Consider the following 24779-nt stretch of genomic DNA (forward strand, 5'->3'; position numbering starts at 1 on the left):
CTTCTTGTTTACCCGGCATAACTGTGACCATCCAAAATCCATTCCTGAAATCTCAGACTATGCCTTTTCTAAATTTACTATTTTTACTTATAGTTTTCCTGTGGCTTATGGGAGAGATTCACAGTACACTTGAAACATGTAAAAGTAAACTGGATTAGTTTTTAATAATCCTATCAAATCTGAATGTTGATAGACTTCTGAAGTGACCTGAGATCAATCCCTCTGCTTTGCTTTCCTGTAAAGTAAAACGCATGTACTTCAGTATCTAATTATATTGTGGGGCAAAATGAATTGAATGTGTTTTAATAGACCATTTATCTTATATAAATTTGTCTGAATAAGAGTTTGCCTTGTAATGCAAGTCCTTTTGTGGTTCCAAGATACATGATAAACAGCATAATGCCTCAATTAATTCTCCAGCTATATTATCCTTATCACATTTGAGTATGGACCAATGGTCATTGTGTAATGAAAATACTAATATTTGTGAATTACAAGCTTTTTTTTTTTCATTCTTTCAAGACACACATTTCTCCCTTTGCATTTCAATATTCTGCTTAACTGATGTTTACCTGATTTATTATTTTTTTTTGCATGAAAACATTAATCTAATGAGCTGTGAAAAGCAACCCATATATATTAAGCATGTAACTGGAAGCCAAGATTGACACAGGACCCTCAGAAGTTCAGTTAAGTAAGCACAGGGCAGTCTGAAAGCTCTTTTGAATCCACCTAAAATTGCTTTTCTATGGAAAGCTCATGCGACTGGCATTTTTATGATTTCCAGTATTTTTTGTTGCAGTCAAGCCAGCAATTCAGGAAAAAAAACCTATCTCGTGGTGTTTCCATTTCTGGCCTCAGCTAGCAGGAGAAAATGTGAACCTGTGAAATTTCAGATACAAAGCTTTATCAGAACTTAAAATCATTCAGTCCAGTTTTTGGATACGCCCCTGAAACATTTGTTTTCTTACTTAATTGAATGAAATACTGTTTTGCTGACATTCTGCAGTACATAGGTAAACTTCAAGTATCATTTGTTTGTCTATAGCTGTTTTGTAGCATAATGTTGTCTGAAATGTTTTCAGGTACTAAGCTGTATTCATACAGCAGGTTTTTTAATAGAAATGGTAAACCATCTTTGCAGACTGATGTTTTCATAAAGTTAGCTCTTAATCAGCGCTTCAGAATGATGATTTATGGTTGTGCAGAAAGATGTACAAGTAGAAAACACTCATAGAAATACATATAGAAAACATATCAATATTCCCAATATACAATAGTTGTTAGTGGCATTTCTCTGCTCTAATTTGTTAAGAAGGGCTGAAATTTGCAATGATGACAGTCATTGTAACTGACAGGGTCCTTTATAGAACAGCCCTGTCCATTCCTAATTTTTATCTTACCCTATAGCCAGTGTAGTAAAATGTTGCGAACAAAATACTTTACTAATATTATTACTGTAGCCATTGCTATTTTAAAATGGAGTTTAATGAAAACATATTTTTGAGCCATCGGTTTCTAGTAAATCTTTAAGCGATCGGCTTCTGTAGTAGATGCGCACCTTGGAAGCCAAAGCAGTGCAAACGGGACTTTCGGTGTGCTCACCCAGCGTTGTTTCAGACTTGGACTAAAACTTTATATTGGCTCAAAGAATATAGATTTGCTGCAATCTTTGCAGTTCACTGAACTTTTTTTTTTCTGTGCATACATATTTCAAGTAAACTCTCTAGTTATAACAAGTGACACGTTATGGACCCTAAATCGTTGCACTGTGAAATATGCACAGAAAAAGGACAAATGAAGATATCAAGGGTCTGTTCCATTTTGCACTGAACTGTAAAATGCCACCCTTGTTGTACAGAAGATCACTGGTTCTGAGCAGGGCTCATTGACTGCTAAGTTGTGGATAGTGTTTCACTTTCTGCAACTGTTAATATCCTGGGTTATCCAGGCATAATGACCTCTCTATTTGTGACACATTGTTGAATTTTCTGGTTCTTTTAACTTATTCAACAGCCCCCCCCCCACCACCCCCTTTTTTTTTTTTTTTTTTCTTTTTCTCCATTCATGGGAAGGCTGGAAGGATTCTGAATTGAGCTGCGGTACAGAGCTGCCTCGCTGTTGGTCAGCCAATTGCAGTTGCAATCGGTGGTCGTGGCATATCTGTAGGTGAATATAAACTAAAGTATACCAGAAAGGTACTCTATATTTGCACTAGACTTTCTGTATTCAAGGTAATGCATGTTTTGGATAATATTGGAATATCTGCAATATTATTTGGTTTCAGCAGTTGTTAAATCTGATAATAGTAAGTAATCCCAGCTATAATAATCTATATTAAGTTATAGCTGACACTTCTTATATTTAATTTCTGACTGGAAGTGAATTTCAATTTTATTGTCACTGAATTACAATTGAATACTAATACCTTATCTATTAAATATTTTAGGTGCTGATAAAGATTTATATATTTTAAGAACTTTGCAGCTTTAAAACATGAATTTAAAAAAGAGGTTACATGTAGTGTATGACACTTGGTTTCCAGACCTGAATGCTTCCTCTGACCTTGAAAGGATCTGGAGTTAGTGAGGTGTACCATTTTATCTGAGATAGGACCCATGCCTATATTTCTCTTCTTCATTGTTCCCCGCAAGAAAGAGTAGTGTTTATTTTGTTTTTATTTGTGTAGTATATTCTGGATTGCTTCAAGTTTACTCTGGCCCTACAGTGAGTAAGCTGCATTTTGGAGGGCTGTTTTAGCTGCCTCCAACCATAAGGAGAGCGTGTTTCCGTATACATGGAATATGTCAAGTATGTAAACATTTTGCTTATCTTTAGCATTGCTGTCTCTCTTCTATGCTATATTTTCTATGATTTACTCTCTCATAAGATCTGTAAATTTTGCCAAATTTCACTGACATAATAGAAAAAATATTTGCTAATTTCAGAGGGCTTTGAAACCCTGGCTCCATATAGCGAATCATAGAATCGCCTAGGTTGGGAGGGACCTTTCAGATCATCTAGTCCAACCATCAACCTAACTCTGACAAAACCCACCACTAAACCATATCTCTAAGCACTATGTCTGCCCATCTTTTAAATACCTCCAGGGATGGTGCCTCAACCACTTCCCTGGGCAGCCTGTTCTAATGCTTAATAACCCTTTCAGTGTGAAAATTTTTCCTAATATCCAGTCTAAACCTCCCCTGGTGCAACTTGAGGCCGTTTCCTCTTGTCCTATTGCCTGTTACCTGGGAGAAGAGACCATCCCCCACCTCTCTACAGCCTCCTTTCAGGTAGTTGCAGAGAGCGATAAGGTCTCCCCTCAGCCTCCTTTTCTCCAGGCTGAACAACCCCAGCTCCCTCAGCCCTCCTCATAAGACTTGTTCTCCAGACGCCTCACCAGCTTCGTTGTCCTTCTCTGGACATGCTCCTGAGTGGGCCAAAACTGGACACAGTACTCGAGGTGGGGCCTCACCAGTGCCGAGTACAGGGGGATGATCACTTCTCTAGTCCTACTCACCACACTGCTCCTGATACACGCCGGGATGCTAAATAATATGGTGGATCTAATATTCAGTACCAAAGCTTTTTCTCCTAGTATCAATCCATATTTTCATCTCAGTCATTGAAGTGTTCTGATGTTCTCTGTTGGTGAACAGAAGCCTCTATGATGTGATGAGATTGTACCAGAAAACGTATATTTCAAGTTCAGATATTGATGTGTCTTCCACATCCTCCAAGAGCCTTAAAAGAATCCAATTCCATAGTCACTGTCTTTCTATGCGGCTCCTGTAAAAGCACCTGAGTTTTGCTATAACTAGGCCTAGGCCAGCGCAGAAGGATCAGGGGGAAAGATCTCGTCATAGATTATACCTATTAACTTGTTCAGCATGAGAGATGACTTGCTAAGATGGATGTGTTCCCAATGGCATAGCTCCGAGGGTCACCGTGCCTCTTACGCCCGGACTTCGCAGAAAAGAAATGACTGCATAGGATAGGGTGAATGTTTTACTAGACCATTGGGCACATTGATTTTTATTTTCACGGATATGTAGATCAAATTGAAATAACCTAAAGGGGCTGATGTGATACCCTGGGACTGTTAGGGATGTCAAGATTTGTAGTAAGTCTGTATGTTTCTACTTCTTGGTACTCCCTGTAGAAAAATAGCATGGGGTGTCATTGAGATCTGTCACTTGCTGACACTTGGGGGGAAAAATAACCCCTACCTCTGCTAGACATTAACAAGACGTGTCCCAGATGAATAAGATCGTGTACTGAACGCATGATCCTGGCTGGCTGATATATCCTTAAGCTACTGTCTCTATATTGGCATGCGAAGAATTCCTCCTTGCCTGATGTAGGATGCTACTTCAGAAATGTGTTTTTGTAAACACCCTGAAACTACAGAGCAGGAATAGCTTCTATTTCAAGACTTGATAAAATTCCATCTATTTAAGCAACCTCTGTCCAACTGTCACATTAAAAAAAAAAAAAAGGCGCTATTTAGACAACTATAAAATGTCAAAATTAATAGAGAATGAAGAAATACAGAAAACTGAAATTGAGGAAAACAAAACAACATAAACTAATTTGAAATTCAGACTTTTGAATTTGTCAAGAATGTTATACTTTGAATGAATATAAAGTTTTACATGAACATGTTTCCCTAAGCTTGGCAAAAAAACTGTTATATGGGTTGTTTACATCTCGGAAATATGATACTTTCTTATGTATTTATTAAATATTTTATTAATATACTTGTGAAATTAAATGTTACACACACTGATATTAAATGTTACTGATATATATCTTGGGATTCAGAAGGAAAATAATATATCTATATATACGTCTTGAGAAAACTAATGGGGCTACATCTGCCTGGTGACTGGTCACCAGTGATGTTCCTCAGGATTCAACTCTAGGGCCAGTTCTGTTCAATATCTTTATCAATGATCTGGATGCAGAAGTTGAATGTGCCTTTAGTAAGTTTGCTGATGCTACCTAACTGGGAGGTGCTGTTGGCCCTCTTGAGGGACAGGAGGCCTTGCAGAGGGATCTAGATAGACTGGAGCATTGGGAAATCATCAATGGCATGGAATTTAACAAGTCCAAATTCCAGATGTTGCACCTGGGACAGGGTAATGCCAGTAACAAGTATAAATGGGGAGAGGAGTGGCTGGAGAGCCCTGCAGAAAGGGATCCGGGGGTGCTGGTTGACCACAGGCTCAATATGAGTCAGCAGTGTGTCCTGGCAGCCAAGAGGGAGAACCGCATCCTGGAGTAAATTAAATACAGCATCACCAGCCAGTCAAAAGAGGTGACAATCCTGTATTCAGGGGTGGTGTGGCCTAACCTTGGGCACTGTGTGCCACACAGTTTAAGAAGGATGTGAAGGTCCTTGAGTCCATCCAGAGGAGGGCAACAAAGCTGGTGAAAGGGCGAGAAGGCATGTCCTATGGGGAATGGCTAAGGAGTTTAGGTTTGTCTAGTTTGGAGGAAAGGGAGCTGAGGAGCAACCTCATTGCTCTACAGCTTCCTGAGGAAGGGAAGTGGAGAGGGATGTGCTGAGGTCTTCTCCCTAGGTGATATCTCCAGCGATAGGACACGTGAGAACAGTTCAAAGCTGCGCCAGTGGAGGTTTAGCCTGGACGTTAGGAAACATTTCTTTGCTGCGAGGGTGGTCAGGCACTAGAAGAGGCTTCCTAGAGAGGTGGTGGATGCCCCAGGCCTGTCACTGTTTAAGAGGCATTTGGACAATGCCCTTAACAATGGGCTTTAACTTGGTCAACCCTGAATTGGTCAGGCAGTTGGACTAGATGATCATTGTAGGTCCCTTCCAGCTGAAATATTCTATTCTAGATAGAAAAAGTATTTCCAGAAATCTGTTCTCTCTTAATGAATGTGCTTTGGGTTCAAATGCTGTTAAACATTAATGGAACATGTAATAACTTGGAATCCGATTTAAAAATTCCAATGTCCTTGGTATCACATAGAGCTAGAAAACTGTTCTGGTTGAGGTAGCTTTTCTGGTTTAGTTTGCATTATTATAAAAACTAATTCATTCCTTTTCACTTCAAAAAGTCTTAACATATGACTCATTTCCCATTCCTTTTATTCAATAGAATAAGCTGCAGAGGACTTATTATTTCTTTTCCACGTCTTTATTTACTGCATTAGATGCTTATTCATGGTGTTAGTTTCAGATATCAACTGTTTTTTCCTTGTGAAATCATGCTATTTGAAGTGTAAATGCCATTTTCTCTCTTAATTTATTTTTGTGTTTTGGTAAAATGAGACATAACTCCTCGGATTACTCATTTTGTAATGGAAACAAAAGCAGCATCTATCAACAGTGGGTTTAGGATATAATGGCTCCATCTACTGTAAAGTATGGAATTATATCTGTATTTGCTGAATACTGGATTTTGGGGGGGTTTGCTTGTTTCTTACGATGTGTTCCCTTTTCCTATATGAAAACTTCAACAAATTATATTTGCTGTTTTGATGCTGTGATAGCAATATATTATTTCCTGTTCACATTATTTTTATAAATATTTTCTATTTAGAGAATAAATAGAAACATACTGCATTTTATTAAAATGGCTTAAAAATTAATGGAACCAGTTCATGATTTTACTTGTGAGTTTTCATTTTTATTGTTTTTAGTGCCTTTGTTTTTGACTTGTAGTGCACACTTATTTTATTTCAATTACATAATAAAAATAGATCTTATTCTTTAATTAATATAGTAACTCTTGATAACTAGAAGTTAATGTGCTGTTGGGGAGAATTTTAAAATGCAGTCCTTAAGGTTGTTATGGATGAATCTCAATGAGTCTTAATAAATTCCTTTGTCAAAGCAGGTGTCCTAAAAACTAGCACTGAATAGCAACAATTTTTCTTTTTCTCTCCAGGTCTAAGCAGAAATGTCAAATTTCTACTCCCCTCAGTGAAGGAGAAAAAGTAATTGCAGCGGAAGCTTTTTCAAAATAATATTGAATTTCCATTTGGTTGTGCTTACTGTTACGTAGCTAAAGAAAACAGCGCTTTAAAAACAGATTGTTGATTAAACCAAAATATGTTTCCTGGAAAAATATGTTGCTGAGAGGTTCCTTTCTAGTACCTTTGGTCCGACCAAGTGTTTGAGCGATGACAAAGACCAGCATGGTGCGAGAGCACAGATCTTCTGTGCCCAGTGCTGGCAGAGGAGCTGTTCTTCGTTCGTGCTTGTTACGGCCGGGGATCTCGGGCAGCAGCTTGTTTGAAGTGTGATGCTTCGCAGGTCAGCTGGTTCATACAGGTTGCTCTCAGGAATTCATGGAGAGCAATGCAAGGGGTGGTAGAGTACTCAGAAATGTGGGGTTGTCCCCAGCAGCCTTTTCCTCTTCGATTGAATAAGCAGTTTTGCATTAGCGTACCAGTGGGTTATATCCAGTGATTTGCGCCTCTGAAGATTCTTTAAGTTGTACCTTTTTCTGAGCATTTGAACATTTTGAAGACATTCACAGAAGTGTTGGGAACATCTGCAGCGTTATATACCCTTAATCTTGGGAAAACTGCAGAGGACCACTGTCCGGAAGGAAGTCAATACCAGATGCTCCTCTCTAGCACCCACCTTCCTTTTTCATCCTTTTGTCTGGTGATTAGGTTAGATTCTATTGCTCACACAAATCCAACAGTCTGATGAAATGGAGACTGTTCCCGTTGCTTCATCTGTTATCTGGAATTATGCTAGAATGATTCAGATCATCGTTAAATAAAAATACAGTTGTCAGCTGCACTGATCTTTATACGTACTGTTTGTTGTTTACTGGCACATAAAAATTACTGTAGCTTGTATATTATGAGGAGAGAGGTTTCTAAAGTTTCTGAGAGTTAATAACTACAGCACTGTTCAGTTCTAGCCTGTATTTCTGATCAGGAAAAATGCTAATAGCTAGTACTAGATCTCTTTGAAAAATGGTGTATTTCTCTATATATTTCCTATCGCATTCACTTTATCTGTAGTGTCATGTTATTTTAAGTTGCAGCATATGTAGGCCAACAAAAACTGACATAAAGGAAAGCAGCATAATACAATGTAATGATATGTGACACATCATTCAGATTGAGAAGGAAACTCACTTTCTCGGAATTAATACCTACTACTTACTGTGTTTGCCATTAACAGAGTCTCCTCTATGAATACACTCTCCCCTCTGTAATCAAGGTATGGTTTACTTTATTATATCAGAGAGTACTGGCTTGTTCTGAAAAAACCATTAAAATTATCAAGTATTTTTTAAGATGTTGATTCATAATTCAATCCTGATATTGCTTTCCCGTTTCCCAAACTATTCTTATGCAGAAACAACAAATTAATCTTGATATTTTTCCCCTTGCATTTTTAGTTAACAGACTAATGATGTCCATATTTGTGATAGGTCAAATTATATACTTTTATTCATGTAAACCCTTATGGATAATGTAAATAAAATAAAAGTATTAGTAAATAACACTATAAGTCAGTTACAATTCCAGCAAGTAAGCAAGAGAAGCTAACAGTGTTCTTTAACATGCTCTGAGTTTTGAACACGTATTTCCCAACAGATTTCAGCATGCGGTGTGCACTGGAAGCCACATGTATCCTAGACAGGCTGGAATACATTTTAAACTAGAAATAAAACTTTCCAAATATCGTATTGGCTTAAGGGAAGAAACTAGCTGGGAAATTATTTTTCTTGTCCTGGGAAGGCTTGAGGCTTTTGTCGTGTTCTGCACCGTGGGTTTGGTTTGTTTCTTCACTTCCCTGAAAAAGAGAGGTTCCCTGGAATACCTGCAGAAGCTGTTTGGCATAAAGGGGGTGCAGATCTACAGCCCTTGAGCTGGAGCAAGCAGAGGCGGGGACTCCCGCACCAACTTCCGTGCTGCCTGGCATTCTGGCACGAGTGTGCCGGGCAGGGAACTGGATTTGAGTACACATTACGGGTAATAACTATCATTTTACTGTGTTAATTTTAACTTAGGTCACTTCTGTTTGTATTGATTACGCGGCTGCCAAATGCTTTCTTTTGGCACAGAAACAGCGATGGCACGAGGTTGGGCAGAAAAGGTGAAAAGGGAGAGAAAGAAACCAGAATCCCTTTTCTCAGCAGCACTAAGTAAAGTGGGCGTGATGTGCTTGTAGAGAAAGACTTTGTTATTGAAAGAAATGGAATCTTGGCTCGTTATTCATGAAGCCAAGTCTGAAAAATATACCAGGACTCTAAGTTAGTGTATTACATCAGAATTAAAACACAGGTGGAGCTATGAAGAAGAGGAGAAAAGTTTCATAATATATTGTCTATACGAGGTGATAAACAGCAGGGGAGTTAGTATTATTGATTGGTGAAGAATTTCTTCCCCTCAAGAAATAAAAGCATACCACTGTTTGTTGTACTCTTGCTGTTATTGTTAAAATAAAATATAAGTGGTCCTAAACTGAAAATATCTGCACTCATGGGAAAAGTCTGACAAAAGGCTGAAGAAAAAGTGAAGCAACTGAAGCTAAACCCTCAGCTTTATTGTTAAGAACGTCTAGTAAAATTCAAGATCAAAACAACAAAGTATTTTAATATTACAGAGTATTATTAAGATATGAGCAAAAGTCTCAGAACCTGAGGGTAGGTTTCAGTTTTGGTATTCTGCTTTCCACCTGAGCTTAGAAGTTTCACCGAATCTGTGGGATGTCCATGAAGAACTGGCTTTGGAAAATATGCCCAAGTGCTTAAATACTGTAATATTACCTGCCCTATGAAATCGCTTATGTTTATTCACTGATGAGTGGTGGAACAGAAAAAGATGACTATTCTTGTACTTGTGAGGTGTTTCATTCTGTAAAAATAAGGGTTTAATAGATTATTGATTTCAATTTGTTAAAGTATTAAATGTCAAAGTATTTGAGTAGCTCTATATTTACTCTAATTTAGTGCAGTTAATATCTTTACATTTTCTATTAAAAATAGTGCAAGTTCTCACAGAACTTTATACTACAATTTTCTTTATAAATAAAAAACATACTTCACATAAAGGAAGATTCTGCCCACTTCATCACGAGGACAGTGGACAGGCTACTGCTTGAATTGAAGTAGCACGTGAGCAGCTGCAATGCAGTCATTTCACAGGCTGAGCTAAAGAAATTAAACTTATCACGTTACCATGGTACAAGATCTGGGGCTTATGAGGTTAAATAGCTGAGATGTTAATGTCTCAAATTCAACAGAATGTAACTGTTAAGTTGTGATTATTTTTATTTGGGGGGGGTGTGTGTGTGCGTTTTGCCATGTAAGTAAGGATCAAAAGTGGTAAGGAGGCAATTGACTTCAACGATGAATTAAAGCAGTAAATTGTTGTGGTTTTTTTGTTTGTTTGTTTTTTTCAAAACCATCAGGAAAGGCTTTTTCTGCATGTAATGTGTCTTGATTTCAGAATATGTTGTTTTAAATTCTTTTAATATGTTACATTGAAATGCATACCTAAATGTCACCTATACTTAATTAAATTTACCTAAAGACAGGGATACAAAATCTTGTTTCTTCCTTTTTATAGAATTTTCATTTTGAGAGCTGATGGTCTTTATTCTTAAACTGACACATGATGATCAAGTTTTTTACGTGTTTTTCACTTTAGTGCATGCGAAAAGGTCGTTCTTTGACTTTGAAAACTTTGTGAAATACAAAGTTATTTACATGCAGCAACTTCTGTGACATTGAGTAGATCAACACCCGCTTTTCCCATCGTTCCTGGTGTTTAGACCGTTGCGATTCTGCTGATGTAGCTGATGTTTTTCTTCATTATTCCTCTGCCTTTGTCCTTTCCTACAGGCTTACCCTGAGTTTGTCCTGACCTACCTAGAGGAACTAAATGAAAGAGAGGTGACCCAGACAGAAAACCGCATTCACCATGGGGCCTGGTCTGCAGCTCATCAGGAGATAGACAGCAGCTCAGCAGAAGAGGTCACAGCATTAAGCCAGAGGCAGGTCAGAGACAGTCCTTTCAAAAACACGTTTTGAAAAGAGAAATATCAGTGCTGAAGTCAACTTATTTCCTTAAATAAATAACCTCATTTGATTTCTTAATTTAATAAGGTGTTTACGTATTAGACAAATGATAGTTGCATACAGGGTTTTAATGAATAAAAATTTATATGTGTTTGTGTCTCAGAACAGTCTAAGCTTATAGCCCACGTAGGAAAAATTTTTGAAATTTCTTATTTCCTATGTGGAAAAACTCAAAGAAGGGAGGGAAACAAACAAAAAAATCATAGATCTCTAGATTTGTGCTTCTTGATGCGTCTTGACATAGCTATTTGTATTTCTGACATTTTCTGCTAATCAACAGCCTTACTTGAAAAAGTAGCCACACATTATTTTAATTAGCAATATATAAATTACATGGTTGTACTTCCATCTCTTAGGTTCTGAAAAAAAATGTCAGCAACCCCAATCAGAAACAACTTTCAGGACCTTTGGACGCCCATTTAATGCCTGCAGATCCCCTAGGGGAGACTACACAGCTGGCAGTGGCACTGGTGAGGAAACTAGAAGAGAAACATCCTAAGGCCTCAGCTCAAAGGTAAGCCACTGACAGAACTGATATTTATTGTTCAATGACATTAGATGTTTTCCTTCAGTTTCATGTAAGATTGATTTCCTGGATATTATTGAAATATCTCAGAAACCCTCTGGCTGATAAGCAAACGGGGATTTTGACCAAAATTAATGAAAAGGGGTGACATTTATGTGCTTTTTTTTTTTATTTTGAAGATTGATGGGGATGATGTTTGGTAGTAATTGCAAATTTACTTTTTAATTTTTATCTACAAACCTCACATCACACAAATTGCGTAAAGAAATAGGGCTAAACAGGACTTGTATCAACATTGTGACACGTTTTGTGCCACAAGACGTAAGTTGAAAGGGTAAAGGTTTCGTTAGAATAAAGGTTTTGTTAGAAACCTGAAAGTCGTGCTGAGCCAAAATGCTGTGACAGAGTTTCAATATAGGACTGTACTTTAATTTCTGTAAGAGATAAATAGTAGTGTTCTTAATTACTTCTATTTATAACAGGTAGAAGACTTTGCCTTTCTGTAGGTAACTGAATCTCTCCTTTACAAATGGCATTTGGCTAGTTATTTTTGAGTTTTTGGGTACTTTTAGATCAAAACACTTTAAAAATGGACCTCCTATTCAGATGGAAGACCATGAGACTACTTGCTGTTAGAATGAAAGTTGAACTAGTTAATGTTGATGGTACTGCTGGCAGTAAGTCAATAACAGTAATTTACAGGTGACTGCAAGCAACAACCAGATTCAGTTTATCTAGGTTATTTTAACTCTTCCCTTGGATGTATTACCCTCAGAGAACCCATGAATATGCTCCTCTGGTCTTCCTTCAAGGACTAGTACTTCTGGTGTTTCATTTATAATGCTACCGTGCAAATATTTAGCCTGCGAGTATTCAAAATATTTCTCAAATGTGTCTGCAGACTATGACATAACTGAGGTATCTGGAGGTACTAGCTACCAGTAATTTTGGGGGAACTGCATAGCTAGAGGTAGGTTACCTGTATTTTGGGTAATTTTGGTTTTTGATGAATCAAATAACTTAAAAGCTTTGCTAAACATAAATGATTTAACTACTAGTAAATACTGTTGTATGTTTACAACATAAAATAAAGTACTAAAGTTAATATTGATTATATTAGGTCTTTCAAAAGATACCTTCTGCAATGTACGGTGAAGGTTTCTAAAAGATCATTTTTCTCTGCAGTGCTTTGAGTATGAATTGTTATGCTCTAACTACGCAATGTGATGTCAAGGTCATTGCAGAGTATTTCCCTTCGTTTAAGTAGGATGGGATAAGTGAAATTTCTTCAACTAAATGTCCATGCTTTTAGCCTCAGATAACAGTATATAAATACTAAGCTGAAAACGTCAACTTGCAGAACACAGACATTTGATTTAGAAAGCTACCTGCAGTCAAGACAGCCTTTAAGCACTGAATGCTTGACTTTCTCTGTCTTTATGTATCACTTCCCACCAAAAGTGGAGTTACGCAGTCTAAAGTATTTTCCTGAACTAGAATTAAGTACAGAAACAATATACTTTAATACTAAAATAACAGTATTTTACTGTCAGAAACATTTGGCATTAAATAGCAAGGGTAACTAATTCAAAGTTTCTGCAGTTACCTCTGTTATGGAAGGTACTGAGTGATTTAAATTCTCTTTTGCTGCTACTTTTCACTAGACTGTGATAAATACTAATGTATTCTGTTAAATAGCTGCCACATTGCACTCTGTCGTTTGTAGAATGCTTTCAGTGCCTGAAAGGTGAGGTAAGAAACAGGAGACAGGATTTTATTTATCCTTTGTGATTTGAAAAGCTGTTCAATTTCCAAGTAGCAATGGAATTTGCCTTCCTTTACAAAATAACATGAAAAATTGTCATAAGTGAAAACGTGGTATGAATTGTATGCTAATAGAGGAAACTCTGTCTCAGTGTCCTAGAATTTTTGTTTCAGGAGTTGCTCTAGCTATACGGGTTGATAAAGTGAAGGTTGTGATTGCTGTTCCTGCTAAGAAGTTCAACTGGTTTTTATAAAACTTTTTTTGGTTGACTGCCTTGCTCAACACATTTGTGGATTTTTGTAAATTTTTGTCTTACTGAGGTAAGAGAACTGTGGCTCTAAAAGGAGATTTAACTGGCCAGAAATAGGTGTTTAGGGTAATTTTTCGATGTTGAGGGGTAGATCACCAGGCTTCCAGCTGCTTCAGGTTACTGCAAATCTCCTGCCAGCCCTGTGTTGTATCTGTGAGAACTATGCAGATCCTTCGGGTATATTGGCAGTCTCAAATATCACCAAGAGTCTCTTCTTAAGCTGTTGAGTCCTGCCCTGAATGTTTCCTTTTCCAGCTTAGTGTTTTGGAGGAATATGCATCTCAGAGCTGTCCTTCTCCGTGCTTTTCTGGTTTGGTTTCTGAGAGAGCAGTCACACTTTCATGGTGAGCCACAACAGCGTGGTCAGCCCCACGTTGAAACAAGTCATTCTGTAGGATGTTGTAGGAAGAACCTTATGAAAAGGATGAAGTTTGAAAGAATGTGGTTAATTAGATAGCAATTTTGTCTGTTTGCAACAATTTTTATGCTATTAGACTTTCTTACGTAGTTTTGCTGGTTGAAGGCTGCAGTCAGACCCCTTTTTTCACCTGCACATTGTTTATCCAGTTGCACATTATTCGATGATACATGATCGTAAAGGTGACAAGGAAATGGGCTTGTTTGCTTTTTGGGGTTTTTTTGGTCCCCTGTCTTAGTGGTCTCAGCATGTCCTTAGTATCTTTGGAGACATCTTATTTGGTGTTCTTTCCAGTGTTGTTTTTCCAATGCATCTCATACTTTTACTAACATACAGGATGCCGATACGGTATGAAAACCTGAACCTCATCTCTGATTTACCCAACTGAATGCCTGAGTTTCTATGTGAAAGATGAAAAACTCATCCATTCCAGCAAATACTGTTGAGGGAAAAACCCTTTCTAAATGACAAGTATTGCTCCAAACAGACCAAAATCCAATTATAATTTAGCTGCCAGACATGGAGGGTTCAAGTTGCTGAGAAGATGTGGCCTTTAGGGTAAGGATGAGTGGAGAGGTGAGCTGTATGACGGTGATTTATGTACTTCCCTCAGTGCACAAGAACTAATGACTTAACTATAGAACTAATGGCCACTAATTTCCTTCCCATACTTATTCTCATCCTAGCTGTTTGTGTATGGGAAACAGCAAATCCATTGTCTCCTTTCACCCCAAAATGTTTTTTTAAATGGACGCTTGTAGAAAGACATTAGGTAGTATTATCTTTGCCTGGGTCAAGCTAATAACTTAATATTTGGAGTGTTACCTTGTGGAAATGTAACCCCTGTAACTTCTGACAGCATTTTAAATGATTTCTCTCATTCTTACGACCTTACTTGTTGGGCCCAACTAAGAAAGTAAGAATAGTAAGACTTAGAAATCTTACTTAATTCTTAGAAAGACTAAGAATAGTAAGACTAAGAAAGTCTTGTATCATCAACTGTAACAGATTTGTGCTGTCCTAGCAGAACATTCAAATGGTGAATTGTCCCTTTAAAAGGCGCTAGGCATATTACTAAGATTAATTACCTGTTTTAATGTAGTTTTGGTTGCAGGCCTTATTGGATCATTTGCTTCCATAAGTAAGCTTGATTTCACAAGTTTCTGAATATTTTGTCTGCAGTCCAGATACGCTTTTAAGTATGCTCCAAGTTAAGTACATGCTGTGTACAAGCATTCTTGGATCTGGGTCAGAATGCTTATGACCTTGTCATACTTAATACTAAGAAAGATACATCTGGGGCAGTTGGTTTCATTTCATCTTTTTTCTGAATCAGTTGGACAAATTCAGTTATTGCTTTTTTAAAAGACTTATTAGTGTAGGAAAAATGACTAAGGAATACCCCTAAGGAGATGGAAATATTCTCCCGCTTCCATCAATGACAGACCTACGAATTGGTACGATTGTTTGTAATAGCTAAGCAAATGCTTGACCTTGATTCTTTATACACTGTTCATTAATTTTAAATTCCAAGTGGGCAAAACACGGGTAAAAGTCATAAGCTACATCTGTATGGTAAATTGATTACTCCATGAAGGCAAATGAGAATGTATAAAAAAAAATTAATTTGTGACTGGATTATTTTTAAAATCTATTTATATATGTTCCACAAAAAAAAGCTCTTTAGACTCTATTTTCTGCACTTAAAAAGTCTGTATTCAGTTTAAGTACTCCCTCAGATTTCTATTTGTGAAAACTCCTCTATGAGAAAAACATCTTTTCACTGAGTTGCAATGATTCTTCTATGATATATCTGCCACGTAAGCGTTCTAAAGGTTAAAGCTTTGAATTGGTGACAAATTAGCTTTCATTATCTGCTTTAGTCACATCTTGATAAAATTATTCTAATAGCTGTACCTGCTACAGATACAAATCCAGTTTTCTCTGCTCATCATGGAGAGGAAACGTTACATATCCATCTGAAAATGAAGGGAAGGTATAAAAAACATTACATTCCCATTTTCAGAAAGCATTTGAAGATATTTGTTTACATCAATATACCAATTTGAGCGCCTTACCTTTATTTAAATGGAATAAGAACAGAGGGGTGAGGGGGGGTGGGGGAAGACTGTAGCAGCCGACAAAGCATGGTGACCCGGCTTGTCACCCAGTGACCTGTGAGAAGGAAATAATGAACTGTGAGTAGCTGTCATCTTAACTGTTTCTGACAGTTTGGCTATGGGCACATCTGTGTTAGTTGCATGGAAAGGCCTTTGTTGTTTTCCCACTAGTGACTTTGCAGACCGCTGTGGGGTTTGCTGGCTGCCCTGCTCTTACACTTCCCCTCCTTTTTTAGTAGTAAGAGCAGCTGCCGCTGATAGAGCTGACATTTCTTTTAATGATTTACTTGGCATTTATACCATTAAAAACAAGAAATTAAATTGAAATAGAACTTTTGGTTATTATAAGTGAAAATATTCTCTATATTCGTGTAAGATCTGTTGTAAGCATGCCTATAACCGTTCTGTCTTACCTATGTTGCAGCAGTGTTCAATGTCTGTTGGTACCCTTGCTTCTTAATATCTTGTAATACTTAACTCTTTTGATTGAATTATTGAGTCTACTGGTAATAACGTCTTAAATAATCCTGCATAGAGTGAAACTAGGCAGCTTTTCATGGTTAAATGATATATTACAAAACAAACAACCAACCCACCCCTCACTTATTTAGTATTGTAGGAGGCAATTGTTTCCCTTTCCAGATTGACCGAGGTACGTGTGTCTTTCCTGGTACAGTAGTACTAAATCTTGGATAACTTTGCTCATGCTATTATTATCATATTCAGCTAGGAGACTGTTAAATATAGGCATAATAGAGTTGGTTGATTTGTGAAAGATGATTGTTAAGAAAAACTTGAAATCATGACTTATGAAAAATGAATGACTAACACAATAACTTACAAAGTGTAAAGCTATCTATTTTAACAAAGTGTAAATATTTTACACGGTTGATATACCTTATTGCTTTTATGTTATGATATGCTTGGAGTAGGCTATTACAAATTGCTTTGCAGGAGTTGAATATTAAAGACTTCACTCACTAGCCTGAAAGTACAGCATGCTAAAGCTGAAATCTTTTTTGTGCTAACTGTTTTCCTGGTGTAGGTTTTGGGGAACTTAAATTTGCCTTCTCATATTTGCACATTTTGGCTCATTCTCTTTAGATGTTTCATGTTCCAAGTTCGACTTGTACTCAATAAAGTTCACATGCAAGGGAAAATAAATTTGTATTTGAACTCTGAGGACACAGACTTGTGAACCGGTTCCTTTACGGGCTGTGGTACAGCGTCCAACATCATCTAGAATACAGGCCACAGTCACTTGCCTAATTGTGTGGTGACGGAGCCATTAGATATATGGAATAATGAGTCCTATTGCTCCATTTTTGCTATATCACTAGTGCAATCCTCTGTCCTTGATTATTTAAAAGCGGTGCAAAGGCATGTTATGGTGAACAGGAGAAGGTGCAAATGCAGCATGGTTCTCTACTGTGTCATATATAGTTCAGAGAAGTATTGTAGGTGCCTTCTGAATCCATATTTTCACATATGTATACCAAAAAATCCAAATCCAACTTTTTCTTGCATGTCAGTGCTGCTGTTCTAATCACAATGAGATCCACTCTCCTGAGGATGTAGAAAAAGATGGTGTGTTCTCTGAGTAGGTAAGTTATCTCTGTATACCTAAAGCAAGCAAGGGATAGATGGAGAGGATGCTGGTATCGAGCGAGGAGGTGACCTGCCTTGGTTTGGTGAGCAGTGACCAGCGGAGTCAGGGTGCTCCGAAGGGATGCTCTAGTTCCCCGTCTGGTACCTGCTGGACCAGGGTATCTTGGCTGTTTAAAATTCTCTTGTGCCTCCATGTAGCGTGTGTCACCTGGATGCGATGGAAGGGTCAGTGTGCCTTGTACCCCACCCCAGCCGCGTAACTTCCTTCACAAACCGGGAAGTGCAGTGACACTTGCAAATAAACGATTTAAATTATTTATATTTTTTGGGGGGGGGTTAGGTAAATATGCAGGCCAGTCCACAGAAACTTGCAACTTACAGCCTTTCTCTATATAGCGTATGAAGCGGTTAATCAGTTCCGCACCTCTGCATTGAGCTATTCAGCTCTAAAAACCTTTGTGAAAGGAAGGTGAAGGTATTGACAAAAACTTGAAAAAATACTTATTACTTTTCGTGGTGGAAGTAAACAAGATCTGTGCCACCAAGGGCTTTTTTTGAACTCACTGAAGTCTGGTATTTCTCTTAACAAATGTTAATGCCATAGAGAAACTTAAATATTGATTGAAGCCATGGAGTTGCACAGAAACATCCATCAGTTTCTAAAACTTATTCTTTGCAGAGACATTGCCCTGCTATCGTTTATATGTACGTGTATGCATTTAACGCAGCTTTGCAAGGTTAAAGGTGTTCTTTTTCTCACTAAACTATTGTTTAAAAAATAATTGTACGTTAATACATATTACAATGCTGCAAGGATGGTGTGCATCAACTTTTATTTTTAAAAGAATGTTATTGTTTTTATTTGTGCCACTTGCAAAAGCAAAATACATATACAATGTGTTGTCCTCACCACTGAGTGTTAAGGCCAAAAAAAAAAAGGCCTGTGGATCTTAGGACCCCAGCCTGAGACTTTTGGGGATTCAAATACCTCATCAGAGAAGTGATTAATTTGGAATCTTTAACTGGAGAAAAGGGTTTCAAATTCATCAGTCCTCTGGGTACGTTCATCCTCCGCAAAAAGATTTAAGGAGAAGCAGTTAAAAATAAGAACATCCCCTATGGGGTTTTTGTTTCCTTATCCAAGATGAAATTAAGAGAAAATAATCTGCTAGGTAGTTTGCGGTATCTCGGTAAGGATCTTTTCGGTTGGTTAGTTGGTTGCAGATTTTTTGGTTTTCTCTGGTTCTGATGAATTGCTAAACTTGACCCTGGGGAGACGTTTGCAGTATGAAGTGTGCTGGCTGAGCCAGAGGAAGGACGTTGCCTCTATTTAGAAGGTACAGGGGCCCTTGTTGTTGGGAACTGACGGTCTCTGTACAACTCCCCTTGGGTTTCAGCGCGTTCACTATTTTTCTTACAACTTAAGGCTAAAGGGTTCCGTTAACATTAGGATATCTCTGTCAGAAACTTCACTTCAGCAAGAAATTGAATAGTAAATGCGCATTTTGACAGAGTTTCGCTTGGAAGCTGTATCCCTTCTTTTTCAAAACTTCTAAATATTCGTTCGGGTTGCCAGTTCAACAGACTTATGGAAACAAAAAGATGTATTTTAATATGAGCGCTAAACTGTTATGTAGGTAATGAATTTGAAGGAACTGTTATTTGCTGTCTGGTTGGACACTTGCTCGTATAACTTTTATTGCTTGCAATCACTGTCTTAACAGAACACTCATAATTAACCACCAGTTATAAAATATCAGCTGTTTGAAAATTGGTAAATTGATCTTAAATTCCCAAGTGCAACAAGTACCTCTCTTGACAGAGCCTATGAACTATTTAAGCTGATGTTACTGGAGTAATATGTATTTATCAATCAATCTCAAAGGATTTAAAGAAAAAGAAAGTTTTCAAGGAAAAAATAAGGCTACACTTATTTTTCAGAAAAATTGGACAAACTTCTACACATATACACACACATATATTTTTATATAAAATGCTATCTTAAAATTTTTCCTGTGTTTCAAAGAAAATTACGAAGAAGGTAGAATCTGTGGTGCTATAAAACTTTGGAGACTGGAATCATGCAAAACCCCTTGCAATATTTAACAAAATGAAATGTCTTGCTAGGTAATTTATTATGTTTTTACAGATTCAGTTTACCCATAGATAAGTGCATAAGTCTATGTAGACTAAAAGACGACTTGATTTATATGATTTTATCTAAGTAACAATCCAATTTTTTAACTTTCAAAATATATTTTAATGGCATTTTTGTACAGATCTCAATCATGTTCGCAGTTGCTAGTTAACGGATAAATAGTATTATGTACCCTACTTTTCCTTCAAATTAGCTTAAAAAAAGCAAACGAGTTTTTAGGGAAAAAAGTCATCTTTTGTAGGTAGATTGTGCTCGAAAGCATACACCTATCTTCATCCAGGTTCCTGTATTTATCAAGTGCTTATTATCAAGTGATAATAAAAACAAATGGAATGAGTTAATGAACTTGAATGAGCAAGACCCCAGCAGGAACTGAGTCCCTGACAACATAACTACGGTTAGCAAAGCTTGCTGCTTTTTTAATGCTTAACATATTGGAATAGGAGACAGAAGGAAAAAAGGGTTTCCTAGACAGCCAACGTGTGGCAGGTATAAATTGAGCTACTGTTGCAATCCTTAACGGTTTGTCAAAATTGAAGGGGAGGTGCTTTGGTGACTACGGAATAGAAATAAGCTCACAAACAATCTAACCACGGTCTTGTCTTATTTGAGTCACAGCCTCTCAGCCCGTGCCAGTCACGTTTCATTATTTCAGTTTTCTTTCCTCAGTCCATTCTTGTATTTGAGGTAATTCATTAACCAATAACAGCAATATCAAGTTATTAGTTGCATTTAAAGGAATTTGGAGAAATTTATTTATGAAGAAAAATGGGATATAAAGAATACAAAAGAACTAAATAAATAGTAAAGAAACTTAAGAGCAGTGCACAAACACTCTCCTGAGATGGTTTTTTGTCACAAGTAGTAGTTTTTGAGACGGTATTTTTTGTTTGTGGGGTTTTTTTGTGGGTTACTTTTGCTGGTTTGTTGTTTGGGAATTTTACAAGACGTAAGTTTATTTCTGGGTAAAGTGATACACAGGAGTGAAGAGAGAAAAAGAAGCATGTTTATTCTTACCTTATATTTTGAAGTAATCGTATCTCACAATCCAAATACAATTTAATTGATAAAGGATGAGAATTTATCCTAAATTACAGGACAAAGTAATTGATATTAGGTTGCATAATAGTTAAATAATCCTTGTTTCTTGCTAAAAAGTTGGTATATCTGGAAGCCGCAGTGAAACTGTTGTATCCGAGGAATTGTGCTGAATTTCTTTGGAGATCAGCTTTTAAATGCAACGGATGAGGTGGTGTGGGTTTGGGGTTTTTGGTTGGTTCTTATTATTTTTTTTTGGTAGTATGGGGAAATCCTGAGACTTAAGTCTAAGAACGGTTAGAGAAAGTGTCAATGACTCTGAAATGGAGAGAATCTGATGGATTTGTAGTACAGTATGTGACAAAAGGATTGCATAAGAAAGCTTCATGCCAGTAATCCTCACGTCAGTGAAAAGTCTTAGGATATTAAAATTGAGAAATGTTGTTTTACTTACTCATCTCATTATACCCAGCATACACCCCCCTGACAAAGCTAAAACTGACAAATGCGCAGCCGATCTTCCCACTCCCAACAAAAGACAAGCAAATGAGCTCTATGGGCTGTTGGAGTGCAACTCCAGGATGCTGCAACAATAATAGAGATTAATTTGTAATTGTGTGTTGCCCCCTGCTCCTCTAGCCATCTGTAGATGATGGAAATGGTTGTGAATGGCAAGAAACAGGGAGGCTAGCAGGGAGGAAAACCAACGGCAGACTGAGATTTCCCTCCTTGCTATGCGTGGTCTATTCTCTTCCATTCATATTCATAAAATGACAGAAATTAGAGATGGGAAAGATGTAATGGGTGATATTAAAAAAAATCTTTCAACAAGGGCTGTGTTGTTTCCTACAGTATGTTTCTTCTTGTGCATTACCTAATTCATTGTTAAAGGACTGAAGGAACGAGACTTCTGTCACTTCCCTTGGGGGTGTCTTTTCTACAGTATAATAGTCGTCCTCTCTGTTAGGAATATTTTTTCTGACATTCAGCCAAAAAATATCGTCTGCTCAATTTACTCCCATCACTCCCTTTGTACTACACAGGTTTGCACCTTTCCCATATTTTTGACAGGAATTTATCCCACTTGATCCAATGGTGAAGCTTAGTTAAGTCATTCGTGGTTACTTTGCTAGCCTATTTAAATAAGAAATGCATCTTTCTAAATTTCTCACATTACTTTGACTCACTTCAGTTCTAGGGGAATCTTGCACTTCATTGCAAGGGTGCGTACCAGGGAAAAGTTTGTTTTCTGAAATATCTTAACCATTTCTTTTTCTGCACTCCAACTCACGTGCCTTTCTTTATGCTGTTTTATGTTATAAGCCCATTTGAGAGGCAATTCTGGCATTTAAGAGCCTTAACAGCAAGTGGTTTTTTACGAAGCTTATGCTTGGGTTTACAAATATGCATGGAAATGTAGGGTCCAGAATTCAGTGTTCCGAAGCGGCTTCAACACACTTATGCACAGCTTTAATTGAGTTTTCAATAGGGCCAATATACGGTCTTAAATATTTATACTATATTCAAAGTGAAAGGTAAATGGTAAACGCTGGCAAATACTTGTACCACCTCAGCTTTTGGGCTGCAAGCCTTATTCAGGCTGTTGTTGCCCTTCTCATTTTGACTCTTATGCTCTGAGATCACTTTCACTCACTCAACCTGTTTAACTGCAGTTGTTTTTAATAGGCCTGAGCCGATATATTAGTGTTCCAATGCAGTTTAATGTCTTTATGTTAGCAGAAAAAAAAAATCCAGTTAATCTAAAGTTTGTTCTAAACACATCCTGGTTTTCTATCAATATTACTATATATGAGGGTACTATACCGACTAGGACAGTATTCCTCGTGCAAACACATTTATATCAACTCGTTTAGGCTTTGTGTCACCGCAGCAGTGCTTCTCTCTATTTCCCCCCACCCTCGAGTAAAAGGTTATGCTGGTGAAAGCATGTTTTCTGTTTTCATTTCAATGTTGCTGTATTTGTCAAAGATCCTGCCTTTTCTCACTTGTGAGGGCTTGACTGTGCTGGCAGAACCTGGGTAGTGTAGATGTGCTCTTACAGACCACAGGGATCACTGGTCTTGGTACAGCAGGTAGAGAGGTCTAAATAGCCCTTGTCTGACGGTGACCACATATTGAGTCATGGTATTAATCGTAATGGCTTTTCACTCAAAACCACTCAGAAATTATCAAGTCAGTGGATAGATTATTTTGACAGTTTTATTTTTAGAGCACTGAAATTTTCCCTATGTTACACAGAATAAAATTGAGAATAAAATTGTGAGTTTCTTTTCCTTCTATAACATATTGTATTTTCACCAACTTTCTTTCGGGGTTTCAACATTTCTTTTTTTGTTCTTTGTTTTGTTGATTTCGACTTTTTTTTTTTGCTGTTCTGTTTTTATTTGTTTGCTGTCATTTTGTTGGTCATTGCTGTAATAACCAAAATCATTACAGCAGTTTGTAAATGTATTGAAGGTTAAACTGGGCTTTCAGATGCACTTTTATTTGACTGTTAGAATATGGGGGTATTTTTAGAAATAAAAAATTCCAAAAGCCCAACACTAAAGAAGTTGTCCATTTACAAATTTAGCTGTTAAAATAAGTAAGTGTGTATATGTGTTGGCATTTCCGGGTGTATAGTTGAGTGCATATATAAAGGTCCCAGGCCTGTAAACGTTTGTCACAATAGGTGACTTGATTAGCGGGACCTTCCCCCGCCCCCCAAGAAAACCCACAAAAATGAACGCCAAAAATCCCAAAACCTCACTGCAGATGCTCAGAATCTTAGAATCCTGCAGGATGTGGTCCTTCAGTGGCTGATTCCCTGTATTATGTTGTCCCTTTGGAGGCAGTAGCACAGGGACCAGATTTTGTAAGTCTATACCAAAGGAATCTGCAGACTCATACATCTTTATAAGCAAGCAAAGGTTTGTGAATTTAAATTGTAATTTTCTATTCCAGATGTTTTCAATATGGTTACTCACTTCTAGGGTTTTCTGGGATGTATGGGGAAGTGCACATTTCGCAGGATGTAACTGCTATATGTGGCTTCGAAACACTTTCCACCTGAAAAAAACCTTAGATGTCTCATTAAACACAGCCAGTAGGGCATTTTCCAAAATACCATTATGGCACCTGAAGAGGATTGTAAACTTTTCAGGAAACACAGAAAATAAAGATTATAGAAGACTTATCCCTTATAAATAGCACACATCTCACCGTTTCTACTGATCAGATTAATTTTTGTTCTGACTTATTTTCCCGTTAGCTCCGTATCTTCTACACCTAACTGTTGCAGTTCCACCTGAACTATCATGTGCTGCTCCTTCTGGCTGTTGCATATCTTTCCCAAAATATATCAGGAAGAATGATTACTGGTATATTTCCCATTTAATGTATTTCATCCACTTTCTTTTTCTTCTTCCAGCTTAAAATTATGGACTTCAAAATAATGTTAGTTGTTTGCTTTCAGATAAGCTTTGTTCTTAATTTAGTCCTCACTGGATTTTCACTAACAAGTTCATTTTTAGGTATCTTCCACCACACTTTTAAAATAACTTTCTTACAAACAGAAACACTTGTTCACACAAAGACAGTAAGTTAAAAATTTTAAAATGTGACAGCTAAGAGTCCCTCCTGATCTGGTTCCCAAAAGGCAAAAATAAAGGTTACTTAATTTTTACTCAATTATAAACCTCGATTTGAATTAAACAAAGCCACGTGACTTTTAATAACAAACAGGTTTTATA

At 37.3% G+C, this 24779-nt stretch overlaps 1 long non-coding RNA gene across 2 annotated transcripts in view; it reads left to right on the top strand.

Moving 5' to 3' along the window:
- Positions 1–24779, top strand: part of LOC141742842 (uncharacterized) — a 74339-nt gene that overhangs the window by 13535 nt on the left and 36025 nt on the right. Inside the window, exons 7-8 of one of the 2 annotated variants that reach the window (XR_012586893.1) lie at positions 10848–11003; positions 11441–11598. This is a non-coding gene — a long non-coding RNA (uncharacterized LOC141742842). Of the gene's footprint in view, positions 1–6920; positions 7057–10847; positions 11004–11440; positions 11599–24779 lie in introns of those variants that run through there. The other variant, XR_012586894.1, reaches the window with a different exon arrangement.

Source organism: Larus michahellis, chromosome 4 (assembly GCF_964199755.1).
Source record: "Larus michahellis chromosome 4, bLarMic1.1, whole genome shotgun sequence".
NCBI classification, from domain to species: Eukaryota; Metazoa; Chordata; class Aves; order Charadriiformes; family Laridae; genus Larus; species Larus michahellis.